This window comes from Cheilinus undulatus, linkage group 17 (assembly GCF_018320785.1).
Source record: "Cheilinus undulatus linkage group 17, ASM1832078v1, whole genome shotgun sequence".
NCBI classification, from domain to species: Eukaryota; Metazoa; Chordata; class Actinopteri; order Labriformes; family Labridae; genus Cheilinus; species Cheilinus undulatus.
Genome location: NC_054881.1, coordinates 24,115,284 through 24,133,302, shown reverse-complemented (window position 1 = coordinate 24,133,302; position 18,019 = coordinate 24,115,284).

The following is an 18,019-nucleotide window of genomic DNA, read 5'->3' as shown; positions in this document are numbered from 1 at the left end:
GGTAGCCAAACTTAAAATATCTTTTTTAAAGTTATAAGAGCTTTCAGTCTTGTTGAATTGTGATGTTGGCTAAATATTTTTTTTAAGATGGGAATGAATCATTTCTGCCCATATGATGTATAGATTTGTTGCCATTTAAAACCTAAATTTGTATTTAAAATTGCTTGAAACTGCCTAATAAGAAAAAAAAACCCTCCAAGATGGGGCTAAGCCCTGGATATTTAACAATTCTGGCTCGGCCCCTGCTGTCCATTCTCCTCTGACTTCTATCATCAATGACGCATTTGTCCCAGAGTACTGCCATTCTCTGGATATTTTCATGTTCCTACAATTTTCTGCAAACCCAAGAGACAGTTGTGTGAAGATCCCAATAGATCAGCATTTTTTGAAATATAAATTCCCATCCAATTAAATGATTCGGTTTTTCCCGTTAATGAGAAGTTGTATCGATATCCACTGCCTGTGAAAAATGATTTTCCCTGGTCTTTGAATATTTATCACACTCAAATGTTTCCAACCATCAAAAAAATTTAATATGAGAACAGGTAACCAGACCAAGTACAAAATGCAGTTTTTACATGATGAATTCATTTATTAAGGGGAAAAATGTCATCCAAACCTACCTGGCCTTATGTAAAAAAAGTAAATGCCCCCTAAACCTAAACCAATATTGTGAACTGCAAGCAAGCATTTACGATAACTGGCAGTGAGTCTTTCACATTACTGTGGAGGAATTCTGGTCCACTCTTCTTTGCAGAATTGTTTTCATTTAGCCACATTGGAGGGTTTAAGGCCATGCCACAGCATATTGATCGGATTTAAGTCAGACTTTGACTAGGCCACTCCAGAACCTTCATATTGGTTTAAGCCATTCAGAGGTGGACTTGCTGGTGTGTTTTTGATCATTGTCCAAGAGCACTCAAGCGAGGTCATGAACTGGTGGCTGGACATTGTCCTTCAGGATTTCTCTGATAGAGAGCATAATTCCTCCAAAGTCCTCCAATCCTGAAGCAGCAAAGCAGCCTAAGACCATCACACTACCACCACCATGTTTGTCTGTTGGTATGATGTTTTTTTTTTGTTTGTTTGTTTGTTTGTTTGTTTTTAACTCTGTGTTAGTTTTAGGCCAAAAAGTTCAACTTTTGTCTCATCAGTCCTAGAAATATTTTTGTAAGTCTTGGGCAACATGCAGATATTTTTATGGCAAAATGTGAGACGAGTCTTTGTGTTCTTTTTGGCCAGCAGCAGTTTTTCATCTTAGAACTCTCCCATGGATGCTGTTTTTTTCCTGGTGTCTTTCTTATGGTTGATCATGAACATTGGCCTTAACCAAGTCAAGTGAGGCCTGCGGGTCTTTAGATGTTGTTCTGGGTTCTTTTGTGATCTCCTGGATGAGTGGTGATTGCACTCTTGGAGTGATTTTTGTTGGCCGGCCACTCCTGCAAAGGTTTGCTGCTCTTCCAAGTTTTCTCCATTTGTGGTAAATGGCTCTCACTGTGGTGAGCTAAAGTCCCAAAGCCTTAGAAGTGGCTTTGTAACCCTTTCAAGACTGATAGATGTCACTGACTTTGTCTCTCATCTGTTGTTGAATTTCTTTAGATCACGGCATGATGTGTTGCTCCCTGAGTTCTTTTAGCCTACTTCACTTTGTCATACAGGTTTAGAGTAAGGGATTTCTTGATTCATTAGGTCTGGTAGTATTCAGGCCTGGGAGTAGCTAGTGAATTCAAAGTCAGCTTTCCAAAAATGGGGAAAATGGCATTTAATTCATGATTTAACAGGGGGTTGTACCCACTTTATCAGGTACATCTTCTCACTGGTGCAAGTGTTACAAATACGCAAAGAAAAAAAGGAAGGTGGCCACTGTTTTTCACAGCACTGTATGTTGAACATAGGCATATTGATACAAAATGCAAAGCTTAGTTATATAAGACTGTTCTGATAGCAGCACTGTGTTCACTGCAGTCAGGATGCAGAGATGCAGAGTGATACTTTGGCACACATTAAGAGTAACATTGCTTCTGCCTCTGCACTCTCACTGTACATGAACATTTGCATGTGTGCTTTCTAAAACATCAGTGGTTTGGAGAACTGGTCTCTGAGCATCGCTTGGAGATATTAACTACAGAGAACTTTTTGCATGTTTGCCATAGGAACAAACACTACGGATGAATGTGTCAAAAAGTCTAAGACCAACTTTTCAAACTGTTCTCATGTGAGGTCAAAGATACCACTAGAGTCAGAGGTACCTGTGCATCCTGGTTAAACTTTTATCCCCCAAATTTGTCCAAAATAAAATTGATGTTTGGGGTTTGTATTCTGGGGGATATCAAACTAATTTCGACAAATTCATTCTCTCTTTGCGTGCGTGAATGAAATCTGCTGTGTTGTATTATCCAGGCCAATCTTGTTACCGCCCTGTAATCCTGTTAATCAGATCGCCTGTCCCCTGGGTCATGTCCTGTTATGTTTAGGTGATAAACAGGAACACGGATGATGAGCATTGAGCTATGAAGTCCCTCATTCTCGACCTCCGACTGAGAGGACAATCAGGACAGCTATTCCTGGACCTAAGCCTTTGGGGTGGCGGTCAATTACTTTACTGGTCTATGTTCAGCGACAGGGCATGTTTTTTGTGAGCACAAATATTGCTCCAGTTTTCCATTGTGTTGAGTGGTTCTTCACTGAATTGTCAATTAACTTTAAAAATGGAGTTTTGTTTTGCATGCTCTTTTGTTCATTTGTTTAAAAAGGTTTTGTGCACCACACTCATCTGTAACACTTAATAAATCTCAAAGTTGAGCGAGCACAACCACACCACGTTGTTTTCAAACTTCCATGCTGTGAATCACTGTAGACATTTTTGCTAATTCTGCCCTAATATGGACTCTCAGGGTGATATTTGGAGCGTCGAGTGTGATGTGTGGGATGTACAGTCACAAAATGAGATTTATTAGCTAGCCTTATATAAATCATTTGGACAGGCTCGCTAATTTCTGGGCAGAGGAAGGGAACTCGGTTGATGTTTGTGAGGGATGAGTGTGCTTAAATCAAAGCAGGATGTAATCAGCCATGCATGGTGTCGAACTGTCCCTCAGGGATTTAGTACTCCATTATTTAAAGCAGCATGTATCAATGTGAAAATCAAACATAGACAGAAATGTCAAACTAGAGTCACATTATATGGGTTTTAACCAAATATTAGATAACCTACAAAATAATGCTTCTTATAAGCATGCTAACATGTCAACAATGTATGGTTCAAGTATAATCAAGGTTTAAAGTTTCATTTTAGGACCTCGAAAGAATTTCCTTTTATGTGGAAGGGAATTTCAGCATTTTAGAGGTTAAAACAACACATCTCAGCAAAACAAATTCAAAGTTCAAAGGAGGTTCAGATTTGAAGTAAACATTAAAACATTTAAAAAGGCTGCATAGATTAAATTAAGTCATTTAAAAAATAAGTGAAAAATATTCCAAATACTCTTACATAGTTGATGTTTTTCTCCCTCTCTCTCTCTGCTGTTAGATGGAACGGTTGAAGATTGTTTAAAAAAAATGAGTTGTGTTAAGTTAAAAATCCCAAAAAGCTTTTCTTGAGATGACCAAACAAATTTTTAGTTTTAAGTCAACAGTACTCAATCAGTTTAAGTGTTTTTGCCATTGTACTTAAATTTTTTGACAATCATCCCTTAATCTGCGTAGTTTTTTTCCAGAGTGCTGTTGGGCATTTGACACTTTTGTGACATGAGTGAAGCTACCCACTCAGATAAGGGAGAAACTTTGATATACTGTAAATCCGATGGTATAGTGGGCATGATGGAAAAGGACCTTCTGTTTCATAGTGCATTTATCACTTGTAGTCCCTTAAATTGGACTAACTTGGGTGGCATAAATATTCAAGATTAAATTATGTTATAGATATAGGGGAAAATTGCAGTGGACCAAGACCATGTAGCTTTACGAGAAGCACTTAGACGTGAATTTTTAAGTTTAGGAATGTTTCTAAAGTGCAGTTTAACTTATAAAAGTCAAGTCAACCCGATATAAATGTGCAGATTATGATTACTCAAAAAATCTATTTCCACTGCCTTGAAATTGTGACAAAATCAGTTTCAGCAAAAAAAATTGAGCAGTTTCAACGTGGTCAGTTTTATAGTGTACAAGGTCAGTGTCTTTGTTGTGGATAATTTTCTCATTTAGGTATGGTACATGGTACGGCACCAACTGTAAAAAATGATTGGCTTTATCATGATGCATGTTTTTTTTTCTAAGTTAAAGTATATTTTGAATACAGAAATGAAGTTAATTCTGTCATCAAGAGCTTAAACACACTGAAGACTGAGCAGTAAAAGTTTGTTAATGAGTTGTGTTAACTTTAAAATCCAAAATTTTAACTCTATTTTTCTGAGTTGATAGAACACATTTTTTTGTACTTGTTCACTTTGTTATGTAGATCCACTAAGATTTTTCACTCTGGGCTAATAGCGCTGAGATTTGTGCTAATCGCTTTTGTTAAAAGAATCCACAAAAAAATGTGCTCTGATAAGATGCAGGTGCCAAAATGCTAGAGTTAGCTTTAGCTTTGTTTGCCAAAGCTCACATTGCTAAAGCTAACTTAGCTGCATTGTCTTATGTAGCAACATTAATTACATAGCCAGCGTAGCTATGTTAACTTTAGATAAAGCTAGCAAAGCTAAAGCGAGCCACTGTTCATGTAACCACTTCTTAAACAGGTCTAAACATAATTTAATAATTAAGACCTCTGACCTTTTGCTCTATTTTACTTTTGAATGTTGCTAAGTCTGTAGTGTTTGCAATGTGGTTATTTCATGAACATAATGCCAGACTTTGTTCAGGAATGAAATTGAATTCTCCAAAAAAAAAAAAAAAAAGAAAAAAAGAAAACTTGAAATACATTGTACTGGCAAATTACAGCACCTCCAGTCTGAGATATATGGCGTCTCAGCTGAATGGTCTGCATGAGTGGCCATTAGAGATATACAAGCCAAGTAAAACAATGCAGTTTCATACCTGGTTTCATTTGGCATTGAATTGCACCACTTTTTATGCATTATTTGACAGTCATACTTTTATCATCATAATTTTCGCAGTACGCCTCAGGGCAGTAGACACTTTTGCACCATGAGTGAATAACCCTCTCAGCTAGAGAAGATTCCCAACTGTGGGAACCAATTTTAATATAGCAAGGATGATCTACTGACCTCAGGGGAGGAGCAGTTTGTGGTTCAAAGTTCATCTTTCAGTCTTTGTTACCTGTAGTCAATCAAATTATCTTACTTTGGGTAGCATGATTGTTTAAAGTTAAAATATGTGTAAGACATTTGGGAAAATCAAAGTGAATGAGAAACATGTAGATTATGTACTTTAACGTGAGTTTTACACAAAAAATATATCCACCAGTTAAAATCTTTTATACAATCAGTTACGAAAAATAGTTCAGTTTTACAGTTTACTCATGGTTTTTACTAAAGGCTTATTTTAAGCTGCTCTTTGGTCCTGACAACCTCATGTCACTTTGTTGTTATGTTACGGGTCTTCAAATCTTCTAGAACTGCCAGTAAAATCTAGACTATCGGTAAGTAGTAGAGTATAGTAAGTGATCCATATTTTAAGAAAGTTATGTTTAATAAAGCTCTGCATTGAGGATTAACTAAATTATTAAACTGCTTATAAGTCACAGCTGAACATTTTAAATTACAGAGGTTACCAGTTGTTATCTTACACTCATCCTAAGCCACAGAAGACACAGAGGCTTAAAAAGTAGGTCACACTGCCATCTGTTGAAAGCTAACACAAACAATAACGCTGTACTGGACTTTTTCAAGTCATTTTTGTTGCATTAACATATAAACACCAAATGTAAGATAGTTGGGATGATAATCAAAATGTCAATAAAAACAGAGTACAGTAAGATGCTAATCCTTTTCAACCTATGTTCAACTGAATGCAACACAATGACCAGAAACTTTATGTTGAAACTCTTACTTTTTATTGGAGTTTTTTATTTTTTAATTTATAAAAAAATGTATCTGATGTCTGTAACATATTCCAGAAAAGTTGGGACAGGAACATGTTTTCTGTGTTGCATCACTCTGTCACCATCCGGGGACTGAAGACAAATTGTTTCATGTCTAATGTACATATTAAGTTGCTCAACAGTGCTGGTTCCTGTTGTCAGATTTTGTGCTAAATCATGTGCCATACATGTCAGTGGGAGACAGGCCTGTAGCATGCAGGCTGATTTAGTGCCAGTACTCTTTACTGTGAAGCCATGCTGTTGTAACTTGTGCAGAATGTGGCTTGGCATTGTTTCGCTGAAATAAGACGTGTTGTCCTTGAAGAAGATGTTGCATGAATGGAAGATGATGTCACTGCAAATCTGTAACTACTTCTCAGCAACCCTAACCCTTCATTTTTTTGCTCACAAGCCACTGTGGCTAGTAGTTTTCCAGTGTTACCAGCCACTATGAATTTTCACTAGTTGCAGTTTTCAATGAGATTAGCTATGGTAGGCTGGCATTACTTGAACTAGATCTGCAATCCTTTGAAATGTAAATAAATACTGCACTTTCAACTTTAAAATACTTTTCTAATCAACCTTGGAGAAAACACAAATTAACCAACAAAGTTTGTGGTCTGATATAAAGTGGGCAATCTAGCACTGTACATTTATTTTGGGGAAAAATCACCCCTGTGTAAAACAGCCTCATTACAATAAGCATCTACCACTGTAACAGTTCACAGACAGTGGCGCTAACAGCTAAAAATATATAAATTTAGCCCTCCAAAGTAGCTCGTGGGAGTTGCACTATGTGTCACGGCTGAGTCAGCAACACTTCTGGATGTTGTTGTTACATGGCTTTTGATTGCATGGAAGAGTCTTAACTTACATTTGTAGATGTATGACATATTGTGTTAAATGATGGTTAACCAAAGTTTTCAAGAGTCCACGTCGTACTATACATCACAGAATGATGCTGGGTTTAGCGCAGGGAATCATGTTGCAGGCAACAAATTCAAAATGTTCAGCTTGAACATGAATTGTCTTTTCTTTGTGCTATGTTGATTTATAAGTTGAAAAATATTTGGAAATCTCTGTTTTCTGTGTTAATCAAATTATACAAAATGCCCCAACTTTTTTTGAGTTGGATTTGGTATATAATTATGAAATTAATTATTTAATTATTTTAAAAAATAATTGGATTTTGCTTTAGCCTTTTACTTCATATTCCTGATGCATGCCTGTCCACAGTTCCTCCTTGTAAGGGATGAGTGTGGCGGTTGTGAAACGCCAGCTTCAGATAAGAGCAATAATGACATTAACACTGCATCTAGAGTGGGTGATTTCTCATACAAAGGATATTACATTGTTTTGGAGCTAATTACAGCAAAACAGGCAGACTGACATTACCAGAGCTACAAAGAATTGATGGATGGCTGTTCAGTTTTACATTTGTGATAAAGGTCTGTAATCAGTCTAATGTGACAGAAGCTTATTAGCTCAAGTGTCTTGTGTGACCCTATGGGAATGTTAGGAAGATAATGAGAGCAGCGTAGAAATGAAGGCTTTTTTTTTTCAAGACTATGTACACAGCATTTTCTTTTTTAAAACCCACTGTCAAGCTTTGCCTTGGAGAAAAGTTTGAATTACTGTTATGCAACACCGGATCTGTCTGTGGAGTGAAGAGATGATGAAACATGAGATTCAAGATTTCCTTTATTGTCAGGCAAACTCTGTACCAGATAGGTACACAGCAGAACTAAACTAAGTACATCTGGCTCAGGATGCTAAAAACAAAGAATATCTGAACATACATTTATATTCCTATATACACAATGGCATAATCACATACTGTAAACATCTTTACATCTCTCATGTCATCCATGGTCACTTGAGGCAAGTATGACTGTCCTCCACAATGGGTCACCCACATCTGAGTCTTAAGGAGGCAGTAGAGACTGACCCGCAATACGCATACTCTGGCTCTGTGTGGGTGGTGGAGCAGGGGTTGACTCAGGATGTCCATTCACGAATCTCTGTTCATCAGCATTGCTCAGGAGAGCAACTGAGCATGTAAAAAAGCTAGTTGGCAATGCTAACACCGGGGTTGGACTGAGAGAAAAATCACAGGCTTGATTTCTCTAGATCATGTTCACATATGTATGACTTCTTTTTTGTTTTGTTTTTTTGCATGATACAGCTTTAATTTGCATTTTCACTGTTCATGAGCAGTGATTTTAAACACAGAGTTGTGCCCTCTGTCTGAGGGCCCAGAGCATCCAATATTCACCTTCACCCTTCACCCTTGACCACTGAGCACAAGGATTTCTCCAGATCTCTGAATTTCTTGATATTATATACTGTGGATAGTGGGATTTTCAAAGTCTTTCTGAGATCAATACAGTTGTCTGAATGTGAGGAGTTTCCTTTTGGACTGACACATTTCCATCAAAATAAAGTTCCATCTTGTCTCGTCTTATCATGATTCATGTGACAAACATGTCACACAGTGGCCCCACTAAACATCTCTAAGTCGAGACACCCTGAGCTCTGCTCACCCCCATGGCTTACAACTGGTTTTGAATGGAGAACTGTTCAATAAACACTGCACTCATAAGGTGTATTCAGTAAATGATAAACCACTTTTTTTTGAATGAATGAATTTCAAAGACTGTAATGAGGGAGAAAAGCTGTTAAAAGTTGCCTTCCTGTTTAATGCATGTAAGCGATCCCAGAATGCTTGCAGGTAGCCTACTCTTGATCCTGGATAGCCCTTGACCCTTGCAGTACTCTGTTCAGAATACTGCACTGTGTAGTAGAAAACACAAAATCTGGCAACTGTTTCTCACTGGCAAATCCATCCTCCAAAGCTCCCATCTGAACCAATTGGCCCTGGTTAGAAAGTGACAGGACCAGTCAGCGTCCTGTCACTTTTAAAGACAAAGAACAGCATTGAGTGTTTTTTTTTTTTTAAACGACAGAAAATGTGTACTGACATGTCTACAGTCGCCATGGTTCGCGGCGTTATGCATTTCTCTATGGAGTTTACTCCTTCTGTAGCAGCTACGTCATGTGTTTTGTTGCTTTGATTCACCCGTAAAGATGTGACAGACAGAACGTTCATCCGATCACCCTCTTGATTTTTTTCGAAGGCTCTGCCCTTTCCCAAACGCTGTGTATGAGTGGTTTACCTGATGGATGTGTGAAAAAAATCCATCTGGTATGCCAGGTTAATAAGGTGGCACAAAACGTAATAATTTATGCATTTATATATGTGATTCAATACACTCAAATACATGTCAGTACATCACTCTGCATCTGTGTAGACATAGCAACATGTCACAGTCTCTTGTACATATGTTGGCCCGCCTTTCACTTTTGGCTCGATTCATTTTTCTCATTTTAAGAACGTCATGCTGGACAGCTGGCTGCTTCAACGCCCCAAAGCAAAAGCAGAAATCCCAAGACAGCATAAATTTGGTGTGTTTTCATTGTTTATGTGGAAAAAAAGACCGGCAGAAGGAGATGGATTTCTGGTTTCATCTATGTCTCCTTTTCCTCTTTGCCGCTCTTTGTTTGGAACGACAGCGCCCCAAAAGTATGGTTTGGTTTGGTTCGTTTGACCAAGGGTAATATGAATGTGAACCAAACCATAGGAAAGTGCAACACTGTTGCAATTTCTGTTTGGAAACGGACCCCAGACTGTCAGGTGTGAAATGACCTAAATGTATTTTAATTTCTGTATTTTTTTATGTGTATAAATTGTATATTGACAAAATTGAAGTGGCACATGTATTGACCCAGGCGACACACTGGGGAGGACCTTTAAATGTCAAAGATCAGTCTCATGAAGTTGCATCCAGAATCTTTTTTATTTTGCAGAGAGCTAGTGTGAAAATAAAACCTGCTCCAGTTGGCGAAAGATCTCCAGTCTTCTGTCTTATCCTTCATCTACAACTGAGAGATCTACAGTAATGCAGAGTGACAGCCCAGAGCTGCTACACCAAGAATGATATATCAAACTAGATCACTCCTGATGGTTATTCTGCTATAGATTTTCTAAGTTTTTGCATTCAAACGAACTTCTCCAGCACTGTTAGATAGAAACAAATGTCAGAATGATGTTACTCCAGGTATAAAAATAATATGATAAAACTCAAAATCTGGACCAATGACTCTAGTTTTTGTACCATAAAAACACAGGGTCAAATCCATGCTGGTGTCTATTCACACTATAGTTTCAGCATAACCTTGGAGATGAAGTTGAACTTTGATCAGTATTTTTTGAATGGTAGAGCTGTTTTATGATGAGAAGCACTTAAATCAGTAAGCGTTGGTTCACCTGGATGATTTTTAATCCATTAAAAATAAAGCCTGAGGCAAAAAAATTGGGTTTGCCTTAAAAACCCTTAACATTTAAAAGATACAGCATTACCCATTTAGTTCAAAGACCCAAACTCATAAGCATTTGATTCACTCCATAAAAGAAATGTTTAGAGGTTTGTTAGGCATAAGCATGCATGCAAATGATACACAGGCAGTAAAAGGTTTAGATGGGGCACAGATGGGATAGTGGTTTGAGGCATGCCTAATGTGTACAGGGGTGTCCGATGTTTAATTTAGGGCAAAATATTCAGCCCTGTTCTTTCAAGGATTACCAGACCTGGCAAAATGTTTGGAACTAGTATTGTATAGGCTTTCTGCAGATTACATCATTCACAGTGAAGAACTCCAGATCGGGGCATCTGCCTTCATTGAGTGTGTTTTCATGGAATTGAGTATTCTGGTTATGAATCATATCCTGGTTTTGATCATATTTGGAATATTGTGTTTCACAGAGAAACCTGGTTATTCGTATCCCTGTATACATGAGAAATACTAGTATCCCTGTTTCTGATCACTGCATCTTATCTGTGAAACTTCAGCAGTGAATTTCATGTTTTTTGCATCCATGAAATAGACATAATACTCTTTGTTACACTAGTTCTTGAATTAGCTTTTAATAAATGATCTTACTAATCATTTATTACCTCTAGACTCCCTGTCCCAGCTCACTCATCTTTTCGTCTACTCTCTTTGTCTTTCTAATGATTGTAGGTCCAGGTCCAAATTGGATGGAGTCTGGGTCCAGACTTGGACCGCAGTCTGCCAGTTAACGACCCCTTGGGACACAATCCTAAGCCCTTTCCAAGTCCACAAAACACAAGTAGACTGGATGAGCAAACTCCCATGCTTCCTCAAGAATTCCTGCAAGGGTAAAGAGCTGATCCACTGTCCCACGGCAGGGATGCATTGTTCCACCTGAATCCGAGGTTCGACAATCGACCAGAGCCTCCTTTCCGGCACCCTAGAGTAGACTTCACCAGAAAGGATGAGTAGTGTGATACCCTGACAATTTGAGCACACCCTCCTGTCCCCTTTTTTAAAAATGGAAACCACCATCCCAGTCTGCCGCTACCTAGGTCTGTCCCATAAACTTCTCCAATTAATGGCAACAGCTCCTGTTTTTCCCCAGGAGCCTTGTATTTCTAGGGTTGTTGGCATGTTGGAAGACAAAATGACAACCCAGACCCAGCTTTGCTGCTGCCTGCTTTAGGTTTTCTTTCAAAATCTTCACATATCCTGACCTGACATGGCAGATGGATGTGTTTCACACATCCATCTGGGAAAGCTTCGATAGGAAACATTTGAGAAAATGCAGAGGCTTTGAAAAAAAAAACTCGGAGTGTGATTGGATGAATGTTCTGTCTGTCACATTTCTACGGGCCAATAAGAGCAACAAAACATGTGACGTAGCAGCTATCGAGCTGCATGTGCACAGCTATGAAGAATAACACCAAACATGGCGACTATAGACATGTAAGTACTCGACTTTTGTCATTTTTGAAAAGAAAACAACTCCCTGCTGTTCTTTGTTCTTCTTTTAACAAAGAATTGTTGTCAAGTTCTGATAAAACTTACGCTTTAGCAGCGTCCACGCTAAGCTCTTCCGCCATAATTGTACCCCCTCTTGCTGCTGCTTGTTTATGTCACAACTCTGCCGTGCCTGAAAGTACTGCCCCTCATCGCCGATTGGTCCTGTCACTTTCTTACCGGGCCCAAACAGTTCAGACGGGAGCTTTGCAAGATGGATTCACCAGTGAAAAACAAGAAAACAGGCGTATCCATCTGCTTTGCAAGGTTACACATATCCTTCTTTCTTCATGATTTCTTCCACCTCTATTAGATTCCCAGTTCCAGGTGCACTGAAGCATCTCCACAGCATAATACTCCCAGTGCTGTTTCACCGTGGGGACAGTGTTCTCTGGGCTATACGCCTCTCCTTCTTTCTCCAAACATAACCAACATTTCTAAGGCCAAAGAGCTCTAGTTTGGTCTCAGATGACCAAAGGACATGGTTCCACTATACATACTCTCTTTCCAGGTTGTCCATAGCATACAGTACTTCAGTCTGGCTTGAAGGAGTCTCCCCTCCAGAAGTGGTGTTTTTCTTGGTCTGCATCCTCTCAGTCCTTTCTTGTGCAGGGCTCTAGTGATTGTCTTCTTTGAACCCTGGCTAAGTCAGTCAGTCGTTAGTGTCTTGGCAGTTCTGTCACAACCTGTTACTTGATCACTTTGTCTTACAGGCTGTTAATATTTTAGTAGAAGTACAGTCTAATTCTTAGTTAAATCCCTGGTTTTCAAGCTTATAAATTATTACAGATCAGCCTTTCAAAGCAGTTTTTAAGAGTTTAAATATTTTATTTTATTTTATTTTATTTTATATGAAATTGTCAATAAAGAGAAGTAATGGTCAGAAACTCATTTACTTTCTCAATTTAAAGACCATCAAAAGCATGCCCGAATGTAGTTTGGACACCAAATAGAAGTTAGACAGCTTTAATCAATGCAACAACCTGAGCTCTGAATCTTTTCTCCCTCTGGTAGAGAACAGTCTTTGATAAAGTGCAAAAAGGGAAATGTATACAGTATTTTTAACATCAGCAGACAATGCCACTGCCTTGTGTTTCAAAGCACCATTAAATACTAGAGTTTAAGCCATCATACATGTAGAAAGTTTGTTTATTTCTAATAACAGGGGGCCTGGGCTGCCACTTATCCATCCATCCACTTCCTTCCACTTATATAGGGCGGCTCTCCTTCACTGCTCAGAATATTAATGTAATGACCAGTATATATTCAATGCCCCCAACCTTTTTTTTTTCATTTCAGGACTACTTTGAAAAAGTGGAGGCTAAGAACTACTTTGTATAACCTTGCATATGTTCAACCTTGTATAGCCTTGTTGGACTGAAAAAAATGGGTGCATAGAAATAAGCCTCTAATTATTAAAAAAGAAGAAAAAAGATATATATATATAGGGGGGGGGGGGGCACAACATGAGTTTCTCTGTTTTTATGCCCATAGAGCCAATGACACAGACGTATTCTTTGCAGCATGAGATGGTGCATTGTCATGCATGAAGATCATTTTGCTACCGGAGGCACAGTTGTTCTTTTTGTATCATGGAAGAAAGTGGTCAGTCGAAAACTCCACATACTTTGCCGAGGTCATTTTCACACCTTCAAGGACCCTAAAATGGCCTACCAGCTCTCTCCCCATGATTCCAGCCCAAAACATGACTCCACCACCTCCTTGCCGACGTCACAGCCTTGTTGGGACATGGTGGCCATCCACCATCCACTACTCCATCCATCTGGACCATCCAGGGCTACACAGCACTCATCAGTAAACAAGACTATTTGGAAATGAGTTTTCATGTATTTCTGGGCCCACTGCAACTGTTTCTGCTTGTGAGCATTGGTTTGGCGTGGCTGAATCGTAGGTTTACGCACAACTGCAAGCCTCTGGAGGATCCTACACCTTGAGGTTGGTGGGACTCCAGAGGCACCAGCAGCTTCAATCACTGTTTGCTGCTTTGTAATCGCATTTTAGCAGCTGCTCTCTTAAGCCAATGAATTTGTCTGGCAGAAACCTTCCTCATTATGACTTTTTCTGCACAAACCTGTCTGTGCTATGGATCAGCCACAAATTTCTTCAAAGTACAATGATCACGCTTAAGTTTTTGTGAAATATTTCATGTTTTCATACCTTGGCCAAGGCATTGCACTATTTGATACAGATGGATCCTTTTTCTTTCCCATATTGCTTTAAACCTGTGGCCTGCTTGATAATGTGGAACATCCTTCTTAATTAGTTTTCCTTTAATTGTGCTCAGCTGCCAAATTAATTATCACAGGTGTCTGAGACTGATTTTGGTCAGCCAAAGAGCCCTGAGACACAATACCATCAATGAGTTTCATTGAAAAACAAAAAATTGAATGCTTATGACACTCAAATTTAATTTGCATAATAATAGCCTGACACCTCCTCCTCGTGCTGGTCACCAGCCAGGTCACACACTGCTGTAGGATTGTTTCCCATTCTTCAACCAGCATTTTGTCACAAGTCAGCCAAAGTGGTTGTGTTGGTCACTCTGGAACCCAAGCTTATCCCATAGGTTTTCACTGGGGTCTAGGTCAGGACTGCTGGCAGGCCATTCCATCCTCTCCACTCCCAAATTCTGGAGGTAGCCAGACTGTTGAGATATGGGATTTCCACTTGTTGCAGAATCTCATCTCGACTGCTCTCTGCACTGCGGACTGCCCCCACCGATGACAAGACTTGTTTTTCCAGCAGTGCTGCCCCGCACCATCACACTGCCTCCACCAAAAGATTAATACTCTAACGAAGCAGCAATCAGACTAGTGTTCTTCTCGTCTTCTTCACACTTTGACCCATGATCAAACTACCATAGGCAGAATCTGGACTAATCATTGAACATAACACTACTCCGCATGTTCACGTTCCAGTGCACTTGTTGCAGACACCAGTGCAAACGGGCCTGACGGTGAAGGGCAGTCATTGCAGGCCTCCTGGCAGTCTTACAAGACCAGAGATTGGCTGTGTGCAGTCTGTTCCAGATTGTACAGTCAGAGAGCCATCAGCCATATCGTCCTTCAAACCACTGCAAATCTGTAGAAGACAGTCTACGGTAAGTGCTGATAGGGTGAGGAAACAGTCTTGGGGTGTCAAAACAAAAGTAAATAGCAACAGTAAAATTAGCTGTTAGGCAGTGGCAGAGAAGATTTGGCAAAAATTTTCACAAGCCATCCCATATACCGGGCTATGCTGTTCATCACACAAATGCATGACCCTTACAAATATGGCACTATTTAAAAGGGAAACAACCTGGCATTCATGTTTGACTGCCTTAGCTTCCATTTCCATTTGCTCCTGTTATTATGCATCCTTTTCTCTTCTACATTGTCCTCTTTATTTTGCTAGGATAGAGGTATTAACCATTTCAAGGAACCATTGTTACGCTTCCAGTCAGACGGACACAGATGGACCTTCAAACCAAGCCTTCTGATTGGCTGTTGGTTGTAGAATATCACTGTAGGGGGATATAGAAGGAGAGGGCAGGGGAGAGGTAACCACAGGAGGAGGGAAGTTTAAGGGTGAACACTACTCAAGCATTGAGAACTGGAGCCCATGCCTCAAAATTGAAACCTGCAGTCACTGTCACTGCACTCTAGCCCCCCGCAGCCCTAAAAGCAGCCTGGCCAACAGGGAATTCTCCTGGTTAGGGTGGCTCTTGGATGTCAGAGCTCACTGTCTAGACTTCCTGAGGTGTCACTGGACTAATTGGGCAATAGGACTAATAGTAAAGACAGGTTCCCTCAGCGATGTCCAGACTCTTGCTGCCTGTCAGTCTAGACAGTTGGTAACAGTGGCAACTAAGGGCCAGGTGGTGGGTTATGTAATTTATAACTAGTGCATAGGGGCATATTGGGGATTAGGGTTTTCTTTACTGAGCGCTTATCCTTTCATCAGGGGACAAGTATCTCGTATTTATTTTAAACTCATCCAAATCCACCAGCTTGTTTCTGTAACAGGAAGATCATCTCAGTCAGGAGGGTTAATACAGAATGTGGGTGATGTGGTAAGCACATGCATAACACTTTTTTTTAAATAGAGAAAGAGTGACAGTAGAATCTTTGAGTATGTAGGAAAATAACTCAAGTTAGAACTCCTCCTGATACATATTTGATTAAAAATGTCTCGGCATTTCTGACGGCTGCCTGAGAGCAGAAACAAACAAGTCAGTAAAAAGACCTGAGGTGACTGAAGTGCTGGTTGATACAGCCTAGAAGTTCCTGAAGGAGTCTCTGCTGTCTGGGGAGATCAAAAGAAATAAAAGAGGATGTCAGGATACAAATTAGTTTTTGATGAATGACAATTGATATTTTCAAGGCTTTGCAGGTTCTTTTACATCGTGTTGCACCATGTTACAGAGGAATGAGCTTGTACGAGAGCAAATGGTGAATGGGATTAAGCCTGAAGAGCTGTGTGAAAATATCAAGGAGAATAAATAATGGTGGAGTGTAAAGGTTGAGTGCAGCGGCCTGAAAACTATAATTAAATCTGCTGAAAGGGAAGGTTGGAGGGTGTGAAATATCAGAGGAAACATAGCTGGTCAAAAAGGTCACTACAGTACAAGTGTTGATAAAATCAACACAAATGTGAGTTTTTAAATCAAAGGAATTTTAATGGTGAACTATGGATTCAGAGATAATCTCTTCATTTCTGTATACATTTTGTTATTCATTTCCCACTTCCTCCTTCTGCCTCCCTCCTGCCTTCTAAAAGAAAATCTGGTTACAACCATCTGTCTCCAAACGCAACACATGTCTCCTCTAGCAACAACAGAAAGGAGAAAGAGCATGCAGGGACACAACAGAACAATTACAGGAGCAAATTGTCTCCCTGCTTTCTCTCCTTCATCATAAACTGGGGTAAAGGTAATCCATTAGATTACATTTTTGCTGTAATGAGTAATCAACATATCAATTAGAGTAATCCAGAGTTAATTTTTCATTTACTAAATGTCGTGGTTGCCTTTGCAAAAAAAAAAAAAGAGGGAAATTCCCTGAAGCATCTGCAGTTTCTCTTTTTCTCCTTCTTGTTTGCATGCTGCTGCGTACCTGCAGAAGGTTAACCTACAGCTCTGTCAGTGTGCACTCACCAGAGATGGGGACTCAAGTCCGTGACTTGGACTCAAGCATAAAAGTCTTGCGGCTCAACTCAGACTCGTTATCTAGAACACGTGCACAATCTTTGGTTTTTAATTTTTTCATCATGATTTCTTGTGCCCCGTCACTCTTTTCCCCTTTCCTCCTCTTCTGTTTGATGGTTCGTGCACCTTTTACGCAGCACCAACGGCTGCTCTCCTCTCATCCTCATCTTTGTCCATGCTGCATATGACACACAACCACGATGCACACGGACACACCTGCTCTGAAACGCACGCTAACATGTTGGTAGTACAGACTGCAGATTTGATGATATAATAATGAATTCCTCTATTTAAAATATCACCTAGCTCTTGTTGGATTGTTTTCATTAAAACAGCTGAGATTAATGCTGTAAGCATGTTATGTATTGTATGTTTTGTGTAATCTTATTAGATATGTTACCATGGATACAAATTGGAATAAAGGCCTGATCAGAATAAAAATGCATCATGTAGACACACTAATAGGATGTTTCTGACTGAAAATGGCCAATTTAGAATGAAATTTCATTCCAAATGAGAGGGGTGAATTATGTTGATTTTTATTCCAATCTGTCCAGTCTGTGTACACTGTACATTGTCAGAGATGTGCCTACCTGGTCAGCGTTAATCTGCTCTTTCTGCTTATGTTGCGCACATTGAATGATGACACTGTGGTTCCATAACAAAAGGTGTTTTTATTTAGGGCCTTGGTAACTTCAAACATAGGAGAAACACAGTTGCAACTTATTATACATGCTGGTTATTGTCTACATGGCTTGACACCTTTGAATAAAGTGAAACCTTTTCCCTTGCACAGCCTTGTTTACAGCCTACTTCTCCTGTTTTTGCATTGAGCATTGTGTTGTCCATTTCTAATTCTATTTCTGCTTCTACTG